This window comes from Triturus cristatus, chromosome 6, assembly GCF_964204655.1.
Source record: "Triturus cristatus chromosome 6, aTriCri1.1, whole genome shotgun sequence".
In the NCBI taxonomy this organism is placed as follows: domain Eukaryota; kingdom Metazoa; phylum Chordata; class Amphibia; order Caudata; family Salamandridae; genus Triturus; species Triturus cristatus.
The window spans coordinates 1,146,079,320-1,146,094,142 of NC_140589.1; positions in this window are offsets into that span (position 1 = coordinate 1,146,079,320).

Sequence of the window (14,823 nt, forward strand, 5' to 3'; positions counted from 1 at the left end):
AACACATGACATTCCTGACATTCCATCAAAAGACATGACATTCCTGACATTCTATTAAAAGGCATGACATTCCATTAAAAGACATGACATTCCTGACATTCCATGACATGACTGACTTTCCTGACATTCCATTAAAAGATGTGACATTCCTGACATTCCATTAAAAGACATGACATTCCTGACATTCCATTAAAAGACATGACATTCCTGACATTCCATTCCAAGACATGACATTCCTGGCATTCCATTAAAACACATGACATTCCTGACATTCCATTAAAAGACATGACATTCCTGACATTCCATACCAAGACATGACATTCCTGACTTTCCATTAAAACACATGACATTCCTGACATTCCATTAAAAGACATGACATTCCTGACATTCCATTAAAAGGCATGACATTCCTGACATTCCATTAAAAGACATGACATTCCTGACATTCCATTAAAAGGCATGACATTCCATTAAAAGACATGACATTCCTGACATTCCATTAAAAGACATGACATTTCTGACATTCTATGACATGACTGACATTCCTGACATTCCATTAAAAGATGTGACATTCCTGACATTCCATTAAAAGACATGACATGCCTGACATTCCATTAAAAGACATGACATTCCTGACATTCCATTAAAAACATGACATTCCATTCCAAGACATGACATTCCTGACATTCCATTCTATGACATGACATTCCTGACATGACATGACATTCCTGACATTCCATGACATTCCTGACATTCCATGACATGACTGACATTCCATGACATGACTGACATTCCATTCCAAGACATGACATTCCATTCCAAGGCGTGACATTCCATTCCAAGACATGACATTCCATTCCAAGACATGACATTCCTGATATTCCATTATATGACATGATATTCCTTTAAAAGACATGACATTCCTGACATTCCATTAAAAGACATGAAATTCCATTAAAAGACATGCCAATCCTGACATTCCATGACATGACTGACATTCCTGACATTACATTAAAAGACATGACATTCCATTCCAAGACATGACATTCCATTCCAAGACATGACATTCCATTCCAAGACATGACATTCCTGACATTCCATTCCAAGACATGAAATTCCATTCTATGACATGACATTCCTGACATTCCATTAAAAGACATGCCATTAAAAGACATGACATTCTTGACATTCAATTAAAAGACATGACATTCCAGACATTCCATTCCATTCCACGACATGACATTCCTGACATTCCATTAAAAGACATGACATTCCTGACATTCCATTAAAAGACATGACATTCCATAAAAAGACATGACATTTCTGACATTCCATTAAAAGACATGACATTCCTGACATTCAATTCCAAGACATGACATTCCTGACATTCCATTCCAAGACATGACATTCCTGACATTCCATGACATGCCTGATATTCCATTTAAAGACATGACATTCCTGACATTTCATTAAAAGACATGACATTCCTGACATTCCATTAAAAGACATGCCATTCCTGACATTCCAATAAAAGACATGACATTCCAGTAAAAGACATGACATTCCTGACATTCCATTAAAAGACATGACATTCCTGACATTCCATTAAAAGACATGACATTCCTGACATTCCATTACATGACTGACATTCCTGACATTCCATTAAAAGACATGACATTCCTGACATTCCTGACATTCCATTAAAAGACATGACATTCTTGACATTTCATTAACAGACATGATATTCCTGACATTCCATTAAAAGACATGACATTCCTGACATTCCATTAAAAGACATGACATTCCTGACATTCCAGTACATAACTGACAGGAATGTCATGTCTTTTATTGGAATGTCAGGAATGTCATGTCTTTTAATGGAATGTCATGTCTTTTAATGGAATGTCAGGAATGTCATGTCTTTTAATGGAATGTCATGTCTTTTACTGGAATGTCAGGAATGTCATGTCTTTTATTGGAATGTCAGGAATGTCATGTCATGTCTTTTATTGGAATGTCAGGAATGTCACGTCTTGAAATGGAATGTCATGTCTTGGAATGGAATGGAATGTCTTGGAATGGAATGTCAGGAATATCATGTCTTGGAATGTCAGGAATGTCATGTCTTTTATTGGAATGTCAGGAATGTCATGTCTTTTATTGGAATGTGAGGAATGTCATGTCTTTTATTGGAATGTCAGGAATGTCATGTCTTTTAATGAAATATCAGGAATGTCATGTCTTTTAATGGAATGTCATGTCTTGGAATGGAATGTCATGTCTTTTATTGGAATGTCAGGAATGTCATGTCTTTTAATGGAATGTCAGGAATGGCATGTCTTTTAATGGAATGTCATGTCTTTTAATGGAATGTCATGTCTTTTAATGGAATGTCATGTCTTGGAATGGAATGTCATGTCTTTTATTGGAATGTCAGGAATGGCATGTCTTTTAATGGAATGTCATGTTTTTTAATGGAATGTCATGTATTTTACTGGAATGTCAGAAATGTCATGTCTTTTATTGGAATGTCAGGAATGTCATGTCATGTCTTTTATTGGAATGTCAGGAAAGTCGTGTCTTTTAATGGAATGTCAGGAATGTCATGTCTTTTATTGGAATGTCAGGAATGTCATGTCTTTTAATGGAATGTCAGGAATGTCAAGTCTTTGTCAGGAATGTCATGTCTTGGAATGGAATGTCATGTCTTTTAATGGAATGTCAGGAATGTCATGTCTTTTAATGGAAAGTCTGGAATGTCAGGAATGTCATGTCTTTTATTGGAATGTCAGGAATGTCATGTCTTTTATTGGAATGTCATGTCATAGAATGGAATGTCATGTCTTGGAATGGAATGTCAGGAATGTCATGTCTTTTAATGGAATGTCATGTCTTGGAATGGAATGTCAGGAATGTCATTTCTTTTTTTGGAATGTCAGGAATGTCATGTCTTTTATTGGAATGTCAGGAATGTCACGTCTTTTAATGGAATGTCAGGAATGTCGTGTCTTTTAATGGAATGTCAGGAATGTCATGTCTTTTATTGGAATGTCAGGAATGTCATGTCTTTTAATGGAATGTCAGGAATGTCATGTCTTTGTCAGGAATGTCATGTCTTGGAATGGAATGTCATGTCTTTTAATGGAATGTCAGGAATGTCATGGCTTTTAATGGAAAGTCTGGAATGTCAGGAATGTCATATCTTTTATTGGAATGTCAGGAATGTCATGTCTTTTATTGGAATGTCATGTCATAGAATGGAATGTCATGTCTTGGAATGGAATATCAGGAATGTCATGTCTTTTAATGGAATGTCATGTCTTGGAATGGAATGTCAGGAATGTCATGTCTTTTATTGGAATGTCAGGAATGTCATGTCTTTTATTGGAATGTCAGGAATGTCATGTCTTTTAATGGAATGTCATGTCTTTTATTGGAATGTCAGGAATGTCATGTCTTTTAATGGAATGTCAGGAATATCATGTCTTTTAATGGAATGTCAGGAATGTCATGTCTTTTAATGGAATGTCATGTCTTGGAATGGAATGTCAGGAATGTCATGTCTTGGAATGGAATGTTAGGAATATCATGTCTTTTATTGGAATGTCAGGAATGTCATGTCTTTTATTGGAATGTCAGGAATGTCATGTCTTTTATTGGAATGTCATGTCTTTTACTGGAATGTCAAGAATGTCATGTCATGTCTTTTATTGGAATGTCAGGAATGTCATGTCATGTCTTTTATTGGAATGTCAAGAATGTCACGTCTTTTAATGGAATGTCAGGAATGTCATGTCTTTTAATGGAATGTCAGGAATGTCATGTCTTTTAATGGAATGTCATGTCTTTTAATGGAATGTCAGGAATGTCATGTCTTTTATTGGAATGTCATGTCTTTTAATGGAATGTCTGGAATGTCATGTCTTTTATTGGAATGTCAGGAATGTCATGTCTTGTATTGGAATGTCATGTCTTTTAATGGAATGTCAGGAATGTCATGTCTTTTATTGGAATGTCAGGAATGTCATGTCTTTTATTGGAATGTCAGGAATGTCATGTCTTTTAATGGAATGTCTGGAATGTAATGTCTTTTAAAGGAATGTCAGGAATGTCATGTCTTTTATTGGAATGTCAGGAATGTCATGTCTTTTATTGGAATGTCATGTCTTTTAATGGAATGTCAGGAATGTCATGTCTTTTAATGGGATGTCAGGAATGTCATGTCTTTTAATGGAATGTCAGGAATGTCATGTCTTTTATTGGAATGTTAGGAATGTCATGTCTTTTAATGGGATGTCATGGAATGTCATGTCTTTTAATGGAATGTCAGGAATGTCATGTCTTTTAATGGAATGTCAGGAATGTCATGTCTTTTATTGGAATGTCAGGAATGTCATGTCTTTTGATGGAATGTCATGTCTTTTACTGGAATGTCAGGAATGTCATGTCTTTTATTGGAATGTCAGGAATGGCATGTCTTAATGGAATGTCATGTCTTTTAATGGAATGTCAGGAATGTCATGTCTTTTATTGGAATGTCAGGAATGTCATGTCTTTTAATGGAATGTTAGGAATGTCATGTATTTTAATGGAATGTCAGGAATGTCATGTCTTTTAATGGGATGTCATGGAATGTCATGTCTTTTAATGGAATGTCAGGAATATCATGTCTTTTAATGGAATGTCAGGAATGTCATGTCTTTTATTGGAATGTCATGTCTTTTAATGGAATGTCTGGAATGTCAGGTCTTTTATTGGAATGTCAGGAATGTCATGTCTTTTATTGGAATGTCATGTCTTTTAATGGAATGTCAGGAATGTCATGTCTTTTATTGGAATGTCAGGAATGTCATGTCTTTTATTGGAATGTCATGTCTTTTAATGGAATGTCAGGAATGTCATGTCTTTTAATGGAATATCAGGAATATCTTTTAATGGAATGTCAGGAATGTCATGTCTTTTATTGGAATGTCAGGAATGTCATGTCTTTTAATGGGATGTCAGGGAATGTCATGTCTTTTAATGGAATGTCAGGATTGTCATGTCTTTTAATGGAATGTCAGGAATGTTGTGTCTTTTAATTGAATGTCAGGAATTTCATGTCTTTTAATGGAATGTCATGTCTTTTAATGGAATGTCAGGAATGTCATGTCTTATAATGGAATGTCAGGAATGTCATGTCTTTTAATGGAATGTCAGGAATGTCATGTCTTTTATTGGAATGTCATGTCTTTTAATGGAATGTCTGGAATGTCATGTCTTTTATTGGAATGTCAGGAATGTCATGTCTTTTATTGGAATGTCATGTCTTTTAATGGAATGTCAGGAATGTCATGTCTTTTAATGGAATGTCATGTCTTGGAATGGAATGTCAGGAATGTCATGTCTTGGAATGGAATGTTAGGAAAGTCATGTCTTTTATTGGAATGTCAGGAATGTCATGTCTTTTATTGAAATGTCAGGAATGTCATGTCATGTCTTTTATTGGAATGTCAGGAATGTCATGTCATGTCTTTTATTGGAATGTCAGGAATGTCACGTCTTTTAATGGAATGTCAGGAATGTCGTGTCTTTTAATGGAATGTCAGGAATGTCATGTCTTTTAATGGAATGTCATGTCTTTTAATGGAATGTCAGGAATGTCATGTCTTTTAATGGAATGTCAGGAATGTCATGTCTTTACATGGAATGTCAGGAATATCATGTATTTTATTGGAATGTCATGTCTTTTAATGGAATGTCTGGAATGTCATGTCTTTTATTGGAATGTTAGGAATGTCATGTCTTTTATTGGAATGTCATGTCTTTTAATGGAATGTCAGGAATGTCATGTCTTTTAATGGAATGTCAGGAATGTCGTGTCTTTTAATGGAATGTCAGGAATGTCATGTCTTTTAATGGAATGTCATGTCTTTTAATGGAATGTCAGGAATGTCATGTATTTTAATGGAATGTCAGGAATGTCATGTCTTTTATTGGAATGTCATGTCTTTTAATGGAATGTCAGGAATGTCATGTCTTTTAATGGAATGTCTGGAATGTCAAGTCTTTTAAAAGAATGTCAGGAATGTCATGTCTTTTATTGGAATATCAGGAATGTCATGTCTTTTATTGGAATGTCATGTCTTTTAAGGGAATGTCAGGAATGTCACGTCTTTTAATGGGATGTCAGGAATGTCATGTCTTTTACTGGAATGTCAGAAATGTCATGTCTTTTATTGGAATGTCAGGAATGTCATGTCTTTTAATGGAATGTCATGTCTTGGAATGGAATGTCAGGAATGTCATGTCTTTTATTGGAATGTCAGGAATGTCATGTCTTTTAATGGAATGTCATGTCTTTTAATGGAATGTCAGGAATGTCATGTCTTTTAATGGAATGTCATGTCTTTTATTGGAATGTCAGGAATGTCATGTCTTTTATTGGAATGTCAGGAATGTCTTTTAATGGAATGTCAGGAATGTCATGTCTTTTATTGGAATGTCAGGAATGTCATGTCTTTTAATGGGATGTCATGGAATGTCATGTCTTTTAATGGAATGTCAGGATTGTCATGTCTTTTAATGGAATATCAGGAATGTCATGTCTTTTATTAGAATCTCAGGAATGTCATGTCTTTTAATGGAATGTCATGTCTTTTATTGGAATGTCAGGAATGTCATGTCTTTTAATGGGATGTCATGGAATGTCATGTCTTTTAATGGAATGTCAGGAATGTCATGTCTTTTAATGGAATGTCAGGAATGTCATGTCTTTTATTGGAATGTCAGGAATGTCATGTCTTTTAATGGAATGTCATGTCTTTTACTGGAATGTCAGGAATGTCATGTCTTTTATTGGAATGTCAGGAATGTCATGTCTTAATGGAATGTCATGTCTTTTAATGGAATGTCAGGAATGTCATGTCTTTTAATGGAATGTCATGTCTTTCATTGGAATGTCAGGAATGTCATGTCTTTTAATGGAATATTAGGAATGTCATGTCTTTTAATGGAATATCAGGAATGTCATGTCTTTTAATGGGATGTCATGGAATGTCATGTCTTTTAATGGAATGTCAGGAATGTCATGTCTTTTAATGGAATGTCAGGAATATCATGTCTTTTAATGGAATGTCAGGAATGTCACGTCTTTTATTGGAATGTCATGTCTTTTAATGGAATGTCTCGAATGTCATGTCTTTTATTGGAATGTCAGGAATGTCATGTCTTTTATTGGAATGTCATGTCTTTTAATGGAATGTCAGGAATGTCATGTCTTTTATTGGAATGTCAGGAATGTTATGTCTTTTATTGGAATGTCAGGAATATCATGTCTTTTATTGGAATGTCAGGAATGTCTTTTAATGGAATGTCAGGAATGTCATGTCTTTTATTGGACTGTCAGGAATGTCATGTCTTTTAATGGGATGTCAGGGAATGTCATGTCTTTTAATGGAATGTCAGGATTGTCATGTCTTTTAATGGAATGTCAGGAATGTCGTGTCTTTTAATTGAATGTCAGGAATGTCATGTCTTTTAATGGAATGTCATGTCTTTTAATGGAATGTCAGGAATGTCATGTCTTATAATGGAATTTCAGGAATGTCATGTCTTTTAATGGAATGTCAGGAATGTCATGTCTTTTATTGGAATGTCATGTCTTTTAATGGAATGTCTGGAATGTCATGTCTTTTAATGTTATGTCAGGAATGTCATGTCTTTTAATGGAATGTCCGAAATGTCATGTCTTTTAATGGAATGTCAGGAATATCATGTATTTTATTGGAATGTCAGGAATGTCATGTCTTTTAATGGAATGTCAGGAATGTCATGTCTTTTAATGGAATGTCAGGAATGTCATGTCTTTTAATGGAATGTCATGTCTTTTAATGGAATGTTAGGAATGTCATGTCTTTTAATGGAATGTCAGGAATGTCATGTCTTTTAATGGAATGTCATGTCTTTTACTGGAATGTCAGGAATGTCATATCTTTTATTGGAATGTAAGGAATGTCATGACATGTCTTTTAATGGAATGTCAGGAATGTCACGTCTTTAAATGGAATGTCAGGATTGTCATGTCTTTTAATGGAATGTCAGGAATGTCATGTCTTTTATTGGAATCTCAGGAATGTCATGTCTTTTAATGGAATGTCATGTATTTTATTGGAATGTCAGGAATGTCATGTCTTTTAATGAAATGGAAGGAATGTCATGTCTTTTAATGGAATGTCAGGAATGTCATGTCTTTTAATGGAATGTCATGTCTTTTATTGGAATGTCAAGAATGTCATGTCTTTTAATGGAATATCATGTCTTGGAATGGAATGTCAGGAATGTCATGTCTTTTATTGGAATGTCATGTCTTTTAATGGAATGTCTGGAATGTCATGTCTTTTATTGGAATGTCAGGAATGTCATGTCTTTTATTGGAATGTCATGTCGTTTAATGGAATGTCAGGAATGTCATGTCTTTTAATGGAATGTCATGTCTTGGAATGGAATGTCAGGAATGTCATGTCTTGGAATGGAATGTTAGGAATATCATGTCTTTTATTGGAATGTCAGGAATGTCATGTCTTTGATAGGAATGTCAGGAATGTCATGTCTTTTATTGAAATGTCAGGAATGTCATGTCTTTTATTGGAATGTCATGTCTTTTACTGGAATGTCAGGAATGTCATGTCATGTCTTTTATTGGAATGTCAGGAATGTCATGTCATGTCTTTTATTGGAATGTCAGGAATGTCACGTCTTTTAATGGAATGTCAGGAATGTCGTGTCTTTTAATGGAATGTCAGGAATGTCATGTCTTTTAATGGAATGTCATGTCTTTTAAAGGAATGTCAGGAATGTCATGTCTTTTATTGGAATGTCATGTCTTTTAATGGAATGTCTGGAATGTCATGTCTTTTATTGGAATGTCAGGAATGTCATGTCTTTTATTGGAATGTCATGTCTTTTAATGGAATGTCAGGAATGTCATGTCTTTTATTGGAATGTCAGGAATGTCATGTCTTTTATTGGAATGTCAGGAATGTCATGTCTTTTAATGGAATGTCTGGAATGTCAAGTCTTTTAAAGGAATGTCAGGAATGTCATGTCTTTTATTGGAATGTCAGGAATGTCATGTCTTTTATTGGAATGTCATGTCTTTTAATGGAATGTCAGGAATGTCATGTCTTTTAATGGGATATCAGGAATGTCATGTCTTTTAATGGAATGTCAGGAATGTCATGTCTTTTATTGGAATGTCATGTCTTTTAATGGAATGTCATGTCTTGGAATGGAATGTCAGGAATGTCATGTCTTTTAATGGAATGTCAGGAATGTCGTGTCTTTTATTGGAATGTCAGGAATGTCATGTCTTTTAATGGAATGTCATGTCTTTTAATGGAATGTCAAGAATGTCATGTCTTTTAATGGAATGGCATGTCTTTTATTGGAATGTCAGGAATGTCATGTCTTTTATTGGAATGTCAGGAATGTCATGTCTTTTAATGGAATGTCAGGAATGTCAGGAATGTCATGTCTTTTATTGGAATGTCATGTCTTTTAATGGAATGTCATGTCTTGGAATGGAATGTCAGGAATGTCATGTCTTTTAATGGAATGTCAGGAATGTCGTGTCTTTTATTGGAATGTCAGGAATGTCATGTCTTTTAATGGAATGTCATGTCTTTTAATGGAATGTCAAGAATGTCATGTCTTTTAATGGAATGGCATGTCTTTTATTGGAATGTCAGGAATGTCATGTCTTTTATTGGAATGTCAGGAATGTCATGTCTTTTAATGGAATGTCAGGAATGTCAGGAATGTCATGTCTTTTATTGGAATGTCATGTCTTTTAATGGAATGTCTGGAATGTCATGTCTTTTATTGGAATGTCAGGAATGTCATGTCTTTTATTGGAATGTCATGTCTTTTAATGGAATGTCAGGAATGTCATGTCTTTTATTGGAATATCAGTAATGGCATGTCTTTTATTGGAATGTCATGTCTTTTAATGGAATGTCAGGAATGTCATGTCTTTTAATGGAATGTCAGGAATGTCATGTCTTTTATTGGAATGTCAGGAATGTCTTTTAATGGAATGTCAGGAATGTCATGTCTTTTAATGGAATGTCAGGAATGTCATGTCTTTTATTGGAATGTCAGGAATGTCTTTTATTGGAATGTCAGGAATGTCATGTCTTTTAATGGGATGTCATGGAATGTCATGTCTTTTAATGCAATGTCAGGATTGTCATGTCTTTTAATGGAATGTCAGGAATGTCATGTCTTTTATTGGAATCTCAGGAATGTCATGTCTTTTAATGGAATGTCATGTCTTTTATTGGAATGTCAGGAATGTCATGTCTTTTAATGCAATGTAAGGAATGTCATGTCTTTTAATGGAATGTCATGTCTTGGAATGGAATGTCAGGAATGTCATGTCTTTTATTGGAATGTCTGGAATGTCATGTCTTTTATTGGAATGTCAGGAATGTCATGTCTTTTAATGGAATGTAATGTCTTTTATTGGAATGTCAGGAATGTCATGTCTTTTAATGTTATGTCAGGAATGTCATGTCTTTTAATGGAATGTCAGGAATGTCATGTCTTTTAATGGAATGTCAGGAATGTCATATATTTTATTGGAATGTCAGGAATGTCATGTCTTTTAATGGAATGTCAGGAATGTCATGTCTTTTAATGGAATGTCATGTCTTTTAATGGAATGTCAGGAATGTAATGTCTTTTAATGGAATGTCAGGAATGTCATGTCTTTTAATGGAATGTCATGTCTTTTACTGGAATGTCAGGAATGTCATGTCTTTTATTGGAATGTAAGGAATGTCATGACATGTCTTTTAATGGAATGTCAGGAATGTCACGTCTTTTAATGGAATGTCAGGAATGTTGTATCTTTTAATGGAATGTCAGGAATGTCATGTCTTTTAAAGGAATGTCATGTATTTTATTGGAATGTCAGGAATGTCATGTCTTTTATTGGAATGTCAGGAATGTCATGTCTTTTAATGGAATGTCAGGAATGTCATGTCTTTTAATGGAATGTCATGTCTTTTAATGGAATGTAAGGAATGTCATGTATTTTAATGGAATGTCAGGAATGTCATGTCTTTTAATGGAATGTCATGTCTTTTACTGGAATGTCAGGAATGTCATGTCTTTTATTGGAATGTAAGGAATGTCATGACATGTCTTTTAATGGAATGTCAGGAATGTCACGTCTTTTAATGGAATGTCAGGAATGTTGTATCTTTTAATGGAATGTCAGGAATATCATGTCTTTTAAAGGAAGGTCATGTCTTTTATTGGAATATCAGGAATGTCATGTCTTTTATTGGAATGTCAGGAATGTCATATCTTTTAATGGAATGTCATGTCTTGGAATGGAATGTCAGGAATGTCATGTCTTTTAATGGAATGTCAGGAATGTCATGTCTTTTATTGGAATGTCAGGAATGTCATGTCTTTTAATGGAATGTCATGTCTTTTAATGGAATGTCAGGAATGTCATGTCTTTCAATAGAATGTCATGTCTTTTATTGGAATGTCAGGAATGTCATGTCTTTTATTGGAATGTCATGTCTTTTATTGGAATGTCAGGAATGTCATGTCTTTTATTGGTATGTCATGTCTTTTAATGGAATGTCAGGAATGTCATGTCTTTTATTGGAATGTCAGTAATGTCATGTCTTTTATTGGAATGTCATGTCTTTTAATGGAATGTCAGGAATGTCATGTCTCTGAATGGAATGTCAGGAATGTCATGTCTTTTATGGAATGTCAGGAATGTCTTTTAATGGAATGTCAGGAATGTCATGTCTTTTAATGGGATGTCATGGAATGTCATGTCTTTTAATGGAATGTCAGGATTGTCATGTCTTTTAATGGAATGTCAGGAATGTCATATCTTTTATTGGAATCTCAGGAATGTCATGTCTTTTAATGGAATGTCTTGTCTTTTATTGGAATGTCAGGAATGTCATGTCTTTTAATGAAATGTAAGGAATGTCATGTCTTTTAATGGAATGTCAGGAATGTCATGTCTTTTAATGGAATGTCATGTCTTTTATTAGAATGTCAAGAATGTCATGTCTTTTAATGGAATGTCATGTCTTGGAATGGAATGTCAGGAATGTCATGTCTTTTATTGGAATGTCATGTCTTTTAATGGAATGTCTGGAATGTCATGTCTTTTATTGGAATGTCAGGAATGTCATGTCTTTTATTGGAATGTCATGTCTTTTAATGGAATGTCAGGAATGTCATGTCTTTTAATGGAATGTCATGTCTTGGAATGGAATGTCAGGAATGTCATGTCTTGGAATGGAATGTTAGGAATGTCATGTCTTTTATTGGAATGTCAGGAATGTCATGTCTTTTATAGGAATGTCAGGAATGTCATGTCTTTTATTGAAATGTCAGGAATGTCATGTCTTTTATTGGAATGTCATGTCTTTTACTGGAATGTCAGGAATGTCATGTCATGTCTTTTATTGGAATGTCAGGAATGTCATGTCATGTCTTTTATTGGAATGTCAGGAATGTCACGTCTTTTAATGGAATGTCAGGAATGTCGTGTCTTTTAATGGAATGTCAGGAATGTCATGTCTTTTAATGGAATGTCATGTCTTTTAATGGAATGTCAGGAATGTCATGTCTTTTATTGGAATGTCATGTCTTTTAATGGAATGTCTGGAATGTCATGTCTTTTATTGGAATGTCAGGAATGTCATGTCTTTTATTGGAATGTCATGTCTTTTAATGGAATGTCAGGAATGTCATGTCTTTTATTGGAATGGCAGGAATGTCATGTCTTTTATTGGAATGTCAGGAATGTCATGTCTTTTAATGGAATGTCTGGAATGTCAAGTCTTTTAAAGGAATGTCATGTCTTTTATTGGAATGTCAGGAATGTCATGTCTTTTATTGGAATGTCATGTCTTTTAATGGAATGTCAGGAATGTCATGTCTTTTAATGGGATGTCAGGAATGTCATGTCTTTTAATGGAATGTCAGGAATGTCATGTCTTTTATTGGAATGTCAGGAATGTCATGTCTTTTAATGGAATGTCATGTCTTGGAATGGAATGTCAGGAATGTCATGTCTTTTAATGGAATGTCAGGAATGTCATGTCTTTTATTGGAATGTCAGGAATGTCATGTCTTTTAATGGAATGTCATGTCTTTTAATGGAATGTCAGGAATGTCATGTCTTTTAATGGAATGGCATGTCTTTTATTGGAATGTCAGGAATGTCATGTCTTTTAATGGAATGTCAGGAATGTCAGGAATGTCATGTCTTTTATTGAAATGTCATGTCTTTTAATGGAATGTCTGGAATGTCATGTCTTTTATTGGAATGTCATGTCTTTTAATGGAATGTCAGGAATGTCATGTCTTTTATTGGAATGTCAGTAATGGCATGTCTTTTATTGGAATGTCATGTCTTTTAATGGAATGTCAGGAATGTCATGTCTTTTAATGGAATGTCAGGAATGTCATGTCTTTTAATGGAATGTCAGGAATGTCATGTCTTTTAATGGAATGTCAAGAATGTCATGTCTTTTAATGGAATGTCATGTCTTTTAATGGAATGTCAGGAATGTCATGTCTTTTATTGGAATGTCATGTCTTTTAATGGAATGTCTGGAATGTCATGTCTTTTATTGGAATGTCAGGAATGTCATGTCTTTTATTGGAATGTCATGTCTTTTAATGGAATGTCAGGAATATCATGTCTTTTATTGGAATGTCAGGAATGTCATGTCTTTTATTGGAATGTCAGGAATGTCATGTCTTTTAATGGAATGTCTGGAATGTCAAGTCTTTTAAAGGAATGTCAGGAATGTCATGTCTTTTATTGGAATGTCAGGAATGTCATGTCTTTTAATGGAATGTCATGTCTTTTAATGGAATGTCAAGAATGTCATGTCTTTTAATGGAATCGCATGTCTTTTATTGGAATGTCAGGAATGTCATGTCTTTTATTGGAATGTCAGGAATGTCATGTCTTTTAATGGAATGTCAGGAATGTCAGGAATGTCATGTCTTTTATTGGAATGTCATGTCTTTTAATGGAATGTCTGGAATGTCATGTCTTTTATTGGAATGTCAGGAATGTCATGTCTTTTATTGGAATGTCATGTCTTTTAATGGAATGTCAGGAATGTCATGTCTTTTATTGGAATGTCAGTAATGGCATGTCTTTTATTGGAATGTCATGTCTTTTAATGGAATGTCAGGAATGTCATGTCTTTTAATGGAATGTCAGGAATATCATGTCTTTTATTGGAATGTCAGGAATGTCTTTTAATGGAATGTCAGGAATGTCATGTCTTTTAATGGAATGTCAGGAATGTCATGTCTTTTATTGGAATGTCAGGAATGTCTTTTATTGGAATGTCAGGAATGTCATGTCTTTTAATGGAATGTCAGGATTGTCATGTCTTTTAATGGAATGTCAGGAATGTCATGTCTTTTATTGGAATCTCAGGAATGTCATGTCTTTTAATGGAATGTCATGTCTTTTATTGGAATGTCAGGAATGTCATGTCTTTTAATGCAATGTATGGAATGTCATGTCTTTTAATGGAATGTCATGTCTTGGAATGGAATGTCAGGAATGTCATGTCTTTTATTGGAATGTCTGGAATGTCATGTCTTTTATTGGAATGTCAGGAATGTCATGTCTTTTAATAAAATGTAATGTCTTTTATTGGAATGTCAGGAATGTCATGTCTTTTAATGTTATGTCAGGAATGTCATGTCTTTTAATGGAATGTCAGGAATGTCATGTCTTTTAATGGAATGTCAGGAATGTCATATATT